At 40.0% G+C, this 15,751-nt stretch overlaps 2 long non-coding RNA genes across 2 annotated transcripts in view; one reads left to right on the forward strand and one right to left on the reverse strand.

Moving 5' to 3' along the window:
• The window catches only part of LOC109302383, a 479,734-nt gene that overhangs the window by 48,337 nt on the left and 415,646 nt on the right, over positions 1 to 15,751 (reverse strand). The gene's annotated exons all lie outside the window — the stretch shown is intronic.
• The window catches only part of LOC109302382, a 37,774-nt gene continuing 32,450 nt past the window's right edge, over positions 10,428 to 15,751 (forward strand). The window contains exon 1 of the long non-coding RNA XR_002098731.1: positions 10,428 to 10,641. This is a non-coding gene — a long non-coding RNA (uncharacterized LOC109302382). The remainder of the gene's footprint in view (positions 10,642 to 15,751) is intronic.

A 15,751-nucleotide genomic window follows, 5' to 3' on the forward strand; every position in this document is an offset into this window, starting at 1 on the left:
CTCCCACCCTTCCTGTCCTGATTCAGTTTGTTATTTGCTTGATACATTGCTCCTCACAGTATAAGAGCTGGAGAGGAAGTTGGAGGAATGCTATTCCAATAATGATTGAACTGAACCATTTTAAAAGTAGATCATTTGATTTATCTTTTGAATAGATGTGTTCCCTTAATCAACTACTTATTAAACCATGTTAGGTATGCCATATTCAAAACTGGAAGCTAACATGTTAGGGCAGCACATGTTCTCACCTGTTTTGAGGTATCATGATAATAGTCTGCTCTCTAGCTTGATCAATACCAATAAACAATCAGATCAACTTTATTGTTGGAACTGCATATTTTATGAACTGTGACAAATTAGTTATAACTCACTTGCTCTAAACTTTTCTTCTGAGATTGCACAAGTACTGAGAGATAAACTCAGCAATGTCAACAAGCTCAGTGGCATAGTTCAAGCTGTGAAGGTTCAATAAATAGGTCCGTAAACATTGCAAATCAACACAGCTTTTGATGAACTGTCAAGCAAGACAGAGCTTAGCTATATTCAGCTCAGCTTGAACTCATAAACCATTAACTGGCCTCCATACTTTCCAGAGAAATTGGTCTTAGGAATAACACACAAATATAGACATGAAAAAAGGTTTTTTCCCCTTAAAAAAGGTTAATAAAAGGCAGTTAATAATGAGAAATAGCATATAGTCTGCCCAGTACAAATGAGAGACTAGATTTACACACAAGGCAATAATGCTTCCTTACAGTGCTTTAAACTGTGTCAACCTTTACTATACACCTCCAAATCAGGGAAAAAGGAAAAAGACAAGATAAAATAATACTACCTTTGAAAAAGACCTGTTTAAAACACAAAGAGAACTTAAAAAACACATTTCTTTTACTCAATAAGCGGGATCCTTAATATTATTCATACTTCAGAGAAAACACTTTACTATACTTCTGTCACCTCTTTGTGGGAAAGATATGAAAGGGCTTACTTAAGTTCTGTTTCAATAGAAAAGTATGTTATATGCATATGAACAGGCACCTTTATGCATTTTTAAAAATGAGTTCTATTACACTGTATATGTTACTTCAGTCTCAATATTTATTTCCAGATGTATTGAAATATTTGAAGAAAGTATAGTTACCCCACAAAATCGATCTTTTGCAGGCTAAAATTTCAAGTGATTATCCTAGACTGCCTGCAAGGTTGTTTTCTCCTGGTGGCCCAGTTTTCAAGTTAATTCTGTGTAATAAAGTAGAGTAATTCATTTGACCATGACCAAATTTGTTCGTAGTGAACTTTAAACTTTTCTGTTTTATCAAAGGCCTCAACTTAAAAAGAATCATCAATTCTTTCTGTGTATAGTACTATTTATGCTGAATATATTTATATAATCCATTTCCTGATTAATCTATTATCTGTAACCTAATCAGGTTCATAAATAGTGCGTGAAAAGATAAATACTTTACATTCAAGCAACTGACATTCTCAAAGGAAATTGCTGAAACAACTAAAAAAGTTACACAAGATGCAGGTGCCAAACAAAAACCATCCCAGTGTTATGCATTGTTCTCAATAGTACAGTTTTGCTTTAACGTAGAAAATTCTTTTACACTTAAGTTGCACAAAAAACTACCTAAGTAAACACATAGTGCAGTAGTATTCCAAAGGTATCCCAAGAGGCAGCAGCTGACCTAATGTTGCGTTTAGACTATGTTGTTAATGTTCATTCTCCTGAATATTTATCTACAGCTTTTACTCACCAGATGAATCACCAGACATTTCCAATATTGCAGTGTCTTGCTACCTTCATAGGAAAGCTTTTTGTTGATTTCCCTGTTGGTACTTCTCTCTAACACATTCTACTAAGTGCAAAAAAACCTGGAGGGAGACTGAGAGCCAAGTGCAGGTAATGCAAGCACATAATCTCTGCCCAGCATTATAGACACAGAAAGCAGCATAATCCTTTCAGAAGCTCTCTGGAGCGTAATGTCCAATTCTGCTGTCCTAAATAATAGTGAGGTACTCCCCATGAATATATATCCAGTGTGTGATAGAAATCCTCCCCTCTCATAGCAATGGTTCCTTCCTAGACATCCACACACACACACACACACACACACACACACACACACACACACACAGCCTCAATCTATCTGATTATGTTCTCTTCTAATCAGTAATCTTAGTTTCCTCAGCATTAGCTGGACCGCCTGTTTCATACATGATTTCTGTATGGCAGCCTACAGCAGAAAAGCAACAGTGCTGTGTAGGAACTAGGGCAATGGATTCATATTTTGAAAGCTCTTGTACTTTTAGCTACACTTCATCCAAACAATGTAATACAGTGGTATATAAGAATACATGTGAAAAAATATAATGTCTCCTCCTTTTACAGTCTTCTTGGACATACATTTTAACTCCATGGGAAATCCTACCTGGTGACTTAGTATTTATTTTTATACAGGTTAAGCCTTCCAAGTGTTTGTCCCTAAAATCTATAAATCTATTTTAACCTTCAGGGCTAAGTACAAACAGCCAAAAAGCCTGAGGCTGAATCAATTCAGTCTTCACAAGTTAGTCTAAGCTGCGCAGACTGCACTGATAAGCAAGTGAACAAACATTCACTTTTGATTCCAGAAAGGCAGCCACATGCCTGCAGTGGCTCAGGCCAGAGGCCAGAGGGTGCTAGAGCATGCCTCTCTGTTCAGCTGGAGCAGACAGCTTAGGCCAAGGTTAGCCCTCCCACCCTGCAAAGGAGGTGCAATGTGTCTTGGGATGCTGGGGGACTGAGTTAACCTAAATCTGGAAGGGATCTGGGACAGAAGTTCAATAAACCAATTTAACCTAAATCAGTTTAGTCTGTTACTACATCCATCCAGGTTTACCTTAAATCAGTTTTGGTCACTTTGAAAGTGGTCTGTGTGCACTAAACTTCTGTTGTATTCATATTTTACCCAATTTCTAATCACTTATATTGCTTTATGTGTAATGTCTGTCCCTAGCCCAGGAAATATGGCTGTATTTATATATCCACATTGTGTTCTTTCTGGTCTTTAGGTGTCTCCCAGAAAAGGAAAAAGAAATCAAGTTACTGATTTCTTTTCCTCACTTTTTCTTTTTTTAAACGGGATAAATTTTGCACCAACACTATTTAAAAATGACTAGATGTCCTTCACAAAATTTTACATAACAGTCTGTCCTGGAAGGTCTTTCTTGGCAAGAGTAACAATACAGAAAACACCAACCCAAAGAAACAAACCAACAAAAAAATGTTAATCTTTTGTAAAACAATCTTTAATCCAACCTGGAAAATAAGGTAACAAAACTCAGTCCTCTTCTCTAATAAGACAGTAGTTTAAATCTAATATGTTGATTCCAAAAAGAATGGACTAAACATTTGTTTTATAAATGAAGAACATTTGTATTGTTAGTTTTAAAGGTTCATAAACATCAGTATTTTGATTTATTGAGATTCATTTAGTTTGTTTTTTAAAAAACAGATTAAGTCTTTAGACCAAGCCTCAGAACCAGTGATAGTGGGCCAGGTCCTTGTCCTTATTGTAATAGTTTATTTTACTTTGACAATACAAAGAAGCTAGAAAATCCCAAACTATCTGAGAATCTTCCTAACAGGTAGAGAATGGCAGGAAATGTTCCATCTTCTCCTTTTCCCAGCACAGAAGGCAACCTCAGGACTAGAAATGAGGAAGCATAACCAGCATCCTCTTGAATCCTTTGGTTGCTAGAACAGCCTCTTCTAGACTTCTGTAGACAAGCAGAAATTACAGCAAATCTTGCCCCTCTTTGTACTCTGTTCTGCACACAGCTTGACCAGTCTGTCATGAAAGGGAAACAAGACCCAACTTTGACAGACTTAATAGACACATTCACTTTTGGATCAATGTTTTCCTAGAATTAAAGATCAAGACTTAATGGAAATTTAAAGTTATAGAAACACAGATTAGTTATATAATATTAAACTCAAGACCTTGAACCATTTTAGACAAGATAGAATAAGTGTAGGTAAAGGGTGGGGGAGCATAGAAAAGGAGGGAAGGAGGGCAAAGGTAATGAAAATCAGATACTGGATGGTTTCAAATATTATTTCATTTTCAGAATTTTTAAAAAATCCTGAGTGACAAAAAATGGTTGTCCTCAAATAAAACAGTCCTAATTTTGTGTGTCATAGTAGAGGTTGGTTTTAAGTAAGGAGCTGAAGGCAGGGCTATCCAACTGGCCGCTACAGGATGAATGCAACCCACAAGGGGTTAATCTGTAGCCCCAGGCTCCCCCTTGTTATGGGCTCCTCCATCATTCCAGCTGCTACTGCAGATGGGGACTTGAGGCTTCCCCTTCCTCCTCTAGCTTTCACTTATTGCCCCTACCTAAGGGGCAGGGCAAGACAGCACAGCCTGCAGTGCCAAGGAATCCCACAGCCAAGGAGGTGGGGAGTCACCCTTCTGCCCACCAATGGGAGGTAGAGGTCAGGGGAAAGCCACCTACTTGTGCTGTACCATAACAGCTTGTAGCCATGGAATGAGTGAGGGCTGCGGACCCCATTTGTATGGCTCCTACTGTTATAATTGCTGGCTGCTAACAAATTAAACAGCCCTTATGCAAAGGGCGATAGGTATCCAAATTCTTAAAGGATCTCACTGATCCTGTAAAATAAGATAAAGTAGGTGGAGGGCTTAGTTCACTTGTCATTTGTTCTCTGCTACAATTTTAAAAGCTTCCCAGCAGGAACTGAGGAAAAGATGCATCTAGCAAGGGGGGTTGCCAAAGGAAGCACTGCTTAGAAGCAATTTCTTTGCAGCAGTCTTGTCTAGGGAAGCATTTCCCAGAGGCTTTTTCCCTCTAGTAGAAAGAATTTGCATGGATGAGAAATTTTAAATCTCCATTGCATTTTTTGAATGATTGGCAACATTTTTTTTTGTGCTTGAAATAAACTTTGCAGCACAGCGGACAGAATACTGGGCATGAATGCTTTACACTATGCCAAAACATCTCAGTAATACTTTCTGCCTTAAAAGTAGTTATTCCTTTGGTGTATAAAAAGAGAATCATTAAAAAAAGATATACAGTAGTAATAGGCAGTTTTAGGAGAGCTCACATACAGTGTGTATAAGCCCCTTTGGATCACAACAGGCATCATGACTTGTCAGCAACAACCCTCTTTCCCCATGTAGTTTTTCCTGTCAGGATAACAGAGTTCAAACTCAGACCCCAAAACCCAGAAGCTATGAACCCCATCTAAATTCCCTGGACCTAGCCCCTTTCCTTCCAAGGTGTGGAGGGATAAGAGAACCTATACCCACCCATTCCTCTGTATTTCATGTCAGACAGGACCATTTCTTCCTAGCTATGTTTCTTCCTTAATATTGTCTCTCCTCGTGCTACACTTTTCACAGCTCCTCTCAGCCTACTTGTCTGAAACCACTGTACCTCTGTCCAACCTATTACCAGGGTTGCAGTCTTGCACTGCTGCTGATTTTAATCTGCTGTTGAGTCACAGCTGGGACATATAGTGAGGCTGTTCATTAACTCTATCCTAGTTGCTGCTGTGAAAAAATACATGGACTAGACACAAGAGAAGGGCAGGAAGGTAAGTGACCCTACCCAAAGTGTCTAAATCTTTTTCTCTACATCATTACTTATTGGGAGCACTGGGTAATAAGCCTACACATTTTAGCACAGAAACACTAGTTTTTGCAGGGAATCAGAATAGTCTTTATTAGCAGCTTAGTTAGAGAAGGTGCTTTTTAAGAAAACTTCATTACATTCTTCTGAACTTCAGACTTGTTCCTATTGGGGAGGCCTATATAAAGAGAGATAGTAAGGTTGCTTCAGGCTGAAGCACTTACTGGCAATTTCAGAATAAGAAAAAATAGTACCAATTATAGTTAAAATAACGACTTTTGCAAAGGATAAGTTACTAATATCTCAGGAAAAAATCTGGCTCCACTGAGGACAACTCTGTTGATAATAGGATTTCATTCCTACAATAAGTGGTGATACCTAAATCCAGTGTTATTTTGCCACTCTGTGGAAAAGTCATCTTCATTTTCACTGTATTCTAGCAGTCTTATTAGTGCACACAAAATAATGTATATTATGCATATATTCTCCTACAGGATATTGGAATGCTCTGTATATTATGTAGTGCCCATTAAATTGGTTTTTAACTGAATTTCTGTTTTATTTTTCACATTTTGTCTCAAATTGCGTTATTCAAGCAATAAGAGGAGTCTGCCAAGGTGAAATATATTTCTTAAAACAGAGACTGTCTTTTCTCAAAGATGAAGGTTAATAGTCCCTCTTCATCTTTTCCTTCTTTTTTTTCCCTTGGACCAACAACAACAAAACCTTTTGCTGGTATTATATTTTTACTCCCTGAATCTATCTCTTGCATCCTAAAGATTTTGCTGCATGCACCAAGTGGCAATTATTCTTTCCTTTCTGCATATTGATGTGCTTCTGAATTTATGACTAAAATATATGACATACTGTGCAGAAAACAAAACATTTCATTTCATGAGGTAACCAATACTGTGCACGTGGATAATTATGTGCCTTCGTTACATTATTATCAGTTCTGTAATTACACTCATATGCTATATATAGTGTGCCAAATATTCTTTATTAACCAGCTTTTACTATGATTCACACTGTGTACTGCCTGAATATGTTAACAATGAATGTAACAAAATAAAATTTGTGAGCTGAGTGAAGACTTAGTGTTTTAGGAGAGGAGCACAATCAAAACTCTTTGTCCTCAGAGGCTAAGATCTCTAAGTTCTTTTTCCCATAGGTTTTTGGTAACTTGCAATACAACATAATCCCAACTTAATGAAGTATAATTAAATAAATCTGCATTACATTTCCGTGATGAATGTATATAGCTACATTCTGTTTGTATGGTGGTTGGCTAAGAGCAGAAAAGCATGTTCTGTCCTGGAAGATTGTGCATGTTGCAGTTAAGCCATGCAATAGGAAATACAGGTATTATGAAATAGAAGAAGTGTAATGTATGAGAGCTAATGGCTGTGTACACACATTTAAATAAACTGGGAGAAATCTCCCAGGTTTGTTCTCCTGGTAGAAAAAACTTGCCAAGATTCACATTCAGATACTAAAGCCCTGAAGAGTAGAGAGCTTTCAGTGCCTCTCAATTTGCCTCACCCTCCCAGTGAGCATGGACGTTTGGTTCCCTGAGGAGAACTAACAGCAGTGCACTTTGTGCCACTGCTAGTTGTCCCTGGGGAACGCCCATGCCATGTGTGCTCTGGTGCATGGCAGATTGCTTCAGGTAGGTGGGAGAGGCTAGGGCCAGCACTGGCCTCAACCCCAGCAGCCTTTCCTGGGGTCCTGGGGGCCTCCTGGAGCTTCAGCAATAGTGATCCTGCCACACGGAGCCTGGTCAGCAGCTGCAGTATGGCTCTGGTCCACCAGGCTCCAGTTTTGAGTAGTGCATGCTGCCCCCACGTGCGTCACTCTGCTTTTTTTTTTGCATGGGTTCCTTTGCCCCTGGATATTCAGGGGTCAAAAAAGCCCATGCATTGCTCTCTTGTAGCATGGAGAACAGCTGAACATGTAGTATGTGGCACCCTGATGTGTCTGCGATGCCACATACTGCATGGTCTCACTTGTCCTGACACAGCTATAGAGAATACCCAGACTTTCCAAGATACTTATTCAGCTAACATAACACAAAAAAGAGAACATGTGTGCAGACAAATGTACAACAAATAAAAAGGATAAAAATATTATAAAACACTTCTGGCCATTATGTGTGTTAAGCTTAGAAACAGCAACCTCAGCCTGCATAGTATTTTTATTTTAAATTAATATTTATGTAGAGCTTTGAAAATAATGACTCTGTGTTACACATACAGAGTGCACAAAAGAACAATTACTGAAAGCTGTGGTCTTCTGAAATATTTCCATTCTAAGTTGCAAATATTTAACCAAGTACTAAGCTAAGAAAATGCAGATGATGGTACAGTAAGGGATCCTCATAGCACGCAAAGAGCAGTCACCAATGGCTCAATATCTAGTTGGAAGGAGGTATCAAATGGAGTTCCCCAGGGGTCTGCCTAGCTCCAGTAGTGTCCAACAATTTCATTAATGATTTGGGTGATGGGATCGAGTGTACACTTAGCAAATTTGCACATGACACCAAGTTGGGTGAAGTGGCAGACACTCTGGAGGGCAGAGCTAAATTACCTGGATAGACTGGAGAATGATCCACAATCAATTAGATGAGATTCAACAAGAATACGTGCAAAGTCCTGAAATTCATAGAATAGAATCATAGAAAGTTAAGGTTGGAGGGGACCTTAGGAGGTCACCTACTAGAACCCCCTGCTTAAAGCAGGACCATTCCCAACTAGATCAAGCCAGTCAAAGCTTTGTTGAGCTGGGTTTTGAAAACCTCCAAGGATGGAAATTCCACCACCTCTCTGGGTAACCTGTTCCAGTGTTTTACTACCCTCCTATTGATAAAATTGTTCCTAATATCTAACCTAAACTTCCCTTGCTGCAACTTGAGACTCTGGCTCCTTCTTCTGTCATCTGCCACCACTGAAAACAGTCTAGCACCATCCTCTTTCACACCCTACTTCAGGTAGTCGAAGGCTATTAAGTTCCCTCCCAGTCTTCTCTTGCCTGCACGGATCAGGCCCTTCTCTTTTCTTACAGTCCATCCATCCAGCCCATATTTCCTTAGCTTGCCTGTAAGAATGTTGTGAGAGACCATAACAAAAGCCTTGCTAAAATCAAGGTACACCATCTCCACCAGTCTCCCTGTGTCCACAGAGCCAGTCACCTCATCATAGAAGGTTGGTCAGGCATGACTTGCTCCTGGTGAATCCATGCTGACTGTTCCTAATCACCTTTTTATTTTTATATAAGAATATAACTATAGCCAACCAAAACTGTTTATTTTTAAGGTTTTTCATAGATTCATAGTTGTAGGGTCAGAAGGGACCTAAGTAGATCTTCAAGTCCAACCCCAAAGATTATGAGAATCCTACTTTTCACTTTTTCCAGCACCAGTGACCATGCCCTGTTTAAAGTGCGTTAGCAAGGCCTCCTCTACACATTACAGTTATGACACAATTGGCTAGTTAATGGCACAATTAAATGGAGACAAGCTACACATGCAAAATACCTATCACACCATAAAGTGGTCCAACCAACTATAAAGTTAATTTTAAAAATGCGTGCTAACATTATACCTGGTTGCTATCTAGCTTTAAATTTGCGTATGTACCAGGGTTTCCCTTGCAGTTAGGAGCCCCATCAGCTAACCAGGCTTCCAGCCACAGGGGTGCACAATGCCCAGCTGGGACTGGGAGTCCACAGATGAGGGGAATCTCCCTGAAATGTCCAGGAGTGTCAGGACTCTTGCTCCTGGCAGCTGCAAGGTACATCTGTGATTTCCCAGCCCCAGTTGTACATGTTCTCCCAGCTGCATGGGGCTCCATGTATCCCCCACAATAGCTGTGAACTGCAGGGTGCCTATTATGCCCCCGCACAGCTGGAAGAGCACAATCCTGCAGATGCTGGGACCTGCAGTCCTGGCTGTGCCCCACAAAGCCAGGACTGAGAGTCCCATCAGCTGCAGGTCTTGAAGTCATGGCTTCATGTGAGGCATAGCTGGGACTCTGAGTTTCTTATTTGCCAATACAGGAGGAACCCAGGATGGGAAACCCAGGCTCTACTTGTACCAACCATAAGGCATGGTAGGATCTTATGCTGGATCCCACAATCCTGCCTCCTGCCATGCACATGTAGAGGGGGCCCAAAAGCAAACTTTCAATTTACTCTGGAACTTTGGTTCTGTACTGAATCACTTCTCCAATGCCCATGAGTTCTAGGTTCAGCAGATATCACTCACTGAAATATTGTTTGGGTCCAATGTTGCCTAGCTTGTGAAATCAAAGTGTTTTATCTGCCAGAAGCAGTTAAATAAATAAAAACCTTCTTAACATACATCTCACTGATGAGGCTGAATTCAGTTAAAGTGACCATAAAGATTAGTGTAAATTGCTGTCCTTGGTAATCATTTGGCATAGGCCAGTAAATGTGAGGTCTTGAAATATAAGAAATATTACACTGAATTAAATCTTAAACTGCGCCCCCATCTCTTCCCACATGCTGTCGCCACCCCCGCCAAATATATATATATTGTACTGATTTATTTCAAGTACAGCAATTTTGATTATTTTCCCACTCATTCAGTCTAACATTTTTATTTTTAAACAATAGGAATACTTATTTTTCTAGCAAAAGAAAATAGGCTTTTAAAATATTTGTGTTTTTCATAACTGGAACTTTACTGAAACAGTAACTCCTAATTCAATGGGCACTAGTTTTATCTTATAAGAATATGTGATAACTCACTCAAATAAGAGTGAATTCCATAGATTTCTTCATAATTTAGAGTTAGACCTTGACCTTGGACATTGAAGGCAATCAGAGTTATCTCTAAATTTGATGTAAATAAGACTGGGGCCTGACTTCTTTTGTATTTTGTTTTTAATGATCTTCATAAAAATTGTTTTTGGAGAAAAATGGATACAACACTGTGATTTGCCATTATCTTATGAGAGTAAGCTTCATGGACAAGCTATTTCGGTAAGTTACATAAGATATTATTCAGAATAAAATTGTTTAAATTTTCAGCCTGAGTGATTATGCAGTAACTACAAAGCGCAAAAGTAAGCTTTGCTCTTAGACCTTAAAAGTTCCTTGTGCTATTTTGCCCTTAGGACATTTTCTAAGTGGAATAACACATAAGTACTATTTAAAATGGATTGCTTCTCAAGTCCAAGGGCATTTCTCTTTGATTCCTGAGATTCAATGTGCCTTTTGGTGTGGAATGGTCTCACAGCAACTACAAGTCATGCTCTGTGTTCTTATTTTACATGTTATCCAGGGAGAGAGAAAGAGTTATCTGATACAGAAAAAAAAAATAAACGGTGGTATTAAATATTTGAGTTCAGAATCTTGAGAAGTACAATAACTAGTATTTGGATCAATTGATGAGACTTTTTATTTTGAAATAGAAGAATACCTATAAGACTTATTTTTGCACCAAATTAAGACATTAAGATTTCCCTTCTCCTGATTTAACTTGAAAGGCTGCCTGTTTCTTTCAGGGCATTGACAGGCATACAACTCCCCTTGACGTGTGCCTCACAGAAAGTGCCATGAGTTACAGTGACCACCCACCCCACCAAGGTGTTCTCTGTTGGGTTGGGGGGAGGGTGGGGAATCAAACTCCACTGCACATCTGCAGCCTCTCCCCACCAGACCTTCCCATCTCTCCCAGCTCTGGTGCTGTCTTCAGGATGTGAGGGGAAAAAGGGAGGACAGGAAACTTGGTTTAGGGTATGCTCAGTCTTTGCTAGTGGGGAAAAGGGTTAGACTGGAGCACACCACCACCTCAGGGGAGCTCCAATGCACTTGCCCCTCCTTCCAGTGAAGTCTGGGCAACCCCCAAACTAAGCTCTCTTTCCTCCCTCCTATACTGAAGACAGCACTGGGGACAGGGACAGCACTGGGGACTCTGCTCCAGGATTGGGACTGACAGAAGTTAATGAAGGCACTTCACTTTGGAATGCCTTCATTGGAACCCTCATATCACAAGGGTTAATTTGTTGCACAGTTGAGCACTTTTTAAGTGTTCTGCAGCCATGCATTTCTGTCAGGGCATGGCTGTAAAGTGCTTTCAGGAGGTCAATTGCACAACAAAACACCACTTCTGTTAGAGCCCTCAGTTGTGGAGAATACCAAATACCCCACAGTCCTGTGTTGTCCCTCCCACCAAAAGAGATGGAAAGGGAGAACACTGACTCTCTGAGATCTCACCCTGGTGTGAATCCATGGGAACCCTGAAGAACAACACTTCCCCTTTCCTGCCAATCAGTTGATTGGCAAGAACAATGGAGGGAGGGCAGTATTCCCTGCAGAGGTATTTAACAGCCTCCAAGGCTTGGATTTGGGGCTGGGCAAGCTCTTCTGACCTTGGTACTCAGCCCTGAAGGACGTAAATGGTGTGTGCTGCCCAGCTGGGGCAAATGCTGTGATTTAAAATCTGGAAGTCTACCTACTGACAGCCTGCCCTTTTCCCAAGTGAGGGAGAGAACAGGCTGTAAAGTAATAGTTTCCCCCAAGGTTGGGAGTTTCCCAAAAAGTATCCCTCATGTCCTGAGCCTGGAGAGCTCACTTCCGTACTTCTTCAGCCAGCAGGCTGAAACACATGTGTGTTCTAATTTCCAGACTATTTTTCTACCAATAAGAATTTCAGGAATGAATATCTGGCCATGGCCTATATCTAACTGACCAGATGCAAGTGGTAGTCATCTCCTTTTACAAAGCTCACCCTAATTTTGTAGACACAAGACATCCAGATAAGTCTTCATTTTTAAAGCCTCTAGCTTAATCATTGACAGTTTTTCATCAATAATGCCCAAATTCTTTAAGCTATTACAGAATCCCATAATTTACAAAGAAACCCCATGATCTTACTGAGTCCAAACATGTGCAGAAGTCTCTCCATGCATAGCAAGTAGGCATAAGACCCAGATCCACATAAATAAGAATTTGGTGCCTAATTTCTGCTAAAGTGCAAGAGTGTTTTCCTCAAAACCTCCACCAAATCACTTGGTATAGTTGCAGAAGCAGCGTAATTTAAGCCTGCTCTGAGTTCTTTGCAATGTAGCTATACAGCTTTCAGTACTAGTGTAAGTCTAGCTCATATCTCTACCCTATAGTGCAAGCACTTTAGCAATAGCAGTGTAGGCATGCTATCAGAGCACTCACAATCTGTAGGTGCTTAATTTTTGACAGTACATTTCCATGTATACCTAAAGTCCTGCTTCTACACACAATCAGGAACAGTTGCCATTTTGACACAGCTAAGTAGCTCCAAAAGGTTCTTTGACCTGTTAGAGCAGAACATCCTTTGGCATATACTTCTTGAGGAACATCTACCTCTTGATCTAAGAGGCCCAAGATCCTTGAAGTATATATTCTGTTACCAAGTCCCCTGAAAGGTGTGATATGGTAGATGTGCTCAGTGCAGATACATTAGGCATCTATAGGGCCTAACTCAACACAGACAATATCAGAAAAGGCTGCTTTTATTTAGACACCCTGATGGAGGATGGAAAGCCTTTCATACCCTTTTGTATAATGATTCAGTGATTATAACATGTCCTCAAATATGGGAGACTTGAGTTCTTGGCCCTCCTCAGCCAGTGGGGTTTCAGTGAATCAAAGAAAGGGGTAGGGTTCTGCAACCCAGTGCTTAGGGCAGTCCCATGGAATAAAATAGATCTGGTTCCAACCTATTTTTGAAGGACTGCTTCTGAACTGTATACAAGGACTCTTTAACCTCCAGTTTCCCCTATCTGCAGATGACTGACCTTGCTAGAATTACACTCTCTCTTTTCCTTTATAGGTAAAAACACACGTTGCCTGACGTTGGACTTGTGTCACCATAAAAATTATGGCAGCATAAATGGCAAGCCAACAGATGTTCCTACCTTTTCTGGTACCAGATCAGTGGTGCAACAAAATATAGTGTTAAATACAATATAATGCTGAGAGTTCATCAATTTATAGTGAGGGATGTCTACTTCCTCTGTGGTGGGAGAGTGCATGCAAGTCAGAGCTGCCTGCACTCTCCAGATGCCTTAGGTAGGTGCTCTGGTGACATGAGAGGCACAATCTTGTGCACCCTGGAAAGTATTGGACCCTTCAAGACCCAGAAGCACCTGCCCAGCTTTTCCAACTCCTGAATAGGGCCCCAGGTTGTAAATCCTGATCTGACATATATATATTTCCCTGCAACATAGGTTATGCATCTAACCACTCAGGAAGGCAAAGACTAAAGACATACTGTTCTCTTCAGTATTCCCTACTAGATGGGTCAGGCATCTCCTTGCTTTGAGTGAAAACCTCTATGGAATCAATTCTAAGACACACTCCCCATCAACTGGATTCCATTCCAGAAGGAAGATATATAAAACCCTTTGTGAATTTCTTCCTTCCTTCCTTTTTTTTTTTTTTTTTTTACTAAGGTCTGTGGACCATTGGTCCCCAATTAAAGTAAAAAAAACCCCACAAATCTAAGCAACTAATACTACTTTCATCTATTAGACACCTAAATGGATTCAGATGCTTAAGCGTGATTATATTTCACCCTGGTGCCCCTAGAAAAAGTTAGCCCAAAAGTTGTAGGTCCTCTTCCTGCTCTATGCTTTTTAGTCTTAAGATTAAGACCAGGATTCCATTTTTTTCAGGGACCTGAAAGTTAGGATAGGATCATAGTTAGGTGCCTAAGTCTGTTTAAATGCTTACTAGGTTAAACAGGATCTGGACCTCACCGTGAACCTATTTTTAATACTGAAGTTTATAAACCCTTGCAACAGCTTACTTGAAAATAAGCTGTGGTCTCCATATATTTTCAGGACTGCAACTTTCATAGAATCATAGAGAAGTAGAGTTGGAAGTGATGTGTAGATGTCATCTAGTGCCACCCCCTGCCCAAGGCAGGGTCATCCCTATTCAAACCATCCCATATATATCCATAATTTAAACTCTTTGTATTTTAACTACTGTTAACTGTAACACAACATATAACGCATTCCCCGTAAAGCAGAGGAACCACAGGAGCCAACATCTTCCGTCTATAAAAGTTTGTTAATACATGCACAAGAGAGCCAAGGTAGAGAAGGCTACAGAAGGCAAAAACCACCATAATCAGTACAAATCTGGCCTTGGGTATAATTCTTTCCTGACCCAAATATGGCTCTTAGACTGACCCTGACCAGAGTGGCAAGAATCTCTACACAGGAGCTTCTGGCTTTAAGTTACAGCAGGAGCATTGGTACACCTCAGTCAAAATCCCCAGCCTCGGCTGCAGCCAACACCCAATACCTCTGAGGAAGGCTTGAACACACCCTGATACATGCAGGAGAAAGAGAGGGAAGGAGCAACCTGCAAAGCCCAGAAGCATGGGAAATACCCATATCAAAACATAGGCATAGCTATGCATATATCATCCCTGACCAGTGGCTGGGCTCTGTCATTTCTAAAATATATGCTACAGCTCAAGTAGAAATTATGAGCCTGGAGAAGGGATTACCTGTGTTTCATACATAATCAGACTGATCATAAGGATCCCTTCTGACCTTAAAAGTCTACATATCAGTGGAAGTTTTTCTACTCGTTTTCATTATCCTTGGTTTAGGCCTTAAACTCTTTATCCTGTGAATACATACAATAGTTTCTAGCAGAATTTCGAATAACTCACTAACATCATTTTTGGTTATTTCTAGACATCTTTTTTTCTGCTTTACATTATTTAATCTTAAATAACAAAGTTCCTTAAAACTGTGAGGCACTTTTTGAACACGCTTAGCTCTGGTTTAAATCTGAGATTATAGCTCTTTTCAATACAGCAAAATACTAAAAGAAAACACTTTTGTAAAGGTAATTCTTTGGAATGGTAAGTAAGGGACACAGGAAGCAACCAAATAATGCACTCACTTGTCTGTTTTTTCTATTGATATTCTCCATAACATTCTCTACTCTGTTATATCTTTGTAAAGTCATTAGACTCTAGGAAGGGGTAATGTCTCACTAAACACTGTGGCTGCTAGAGTATTTCTCCAACATATACAGTACAATTAAGACACAAGATAAAATGAATAACAGAAGTAGATTGCAATTTTAT

This window comes from Gavialis gangeticus, unplaced genomic scaffold (assembly GCF_001723915.1).
Source record: "Gavialis gangeticus isolate Ggan-Ray unplaced genomic scaffold, GavGan_comp1, whole genome shotgun sequence".
In the NCBI taxonomy this organism is placed as follows: domain Eukaryota; kingdom Metazoa; phylum Chordata; order Crocodylia; family Gavialidae; genus Gavialis; species Gavialis gangeticus.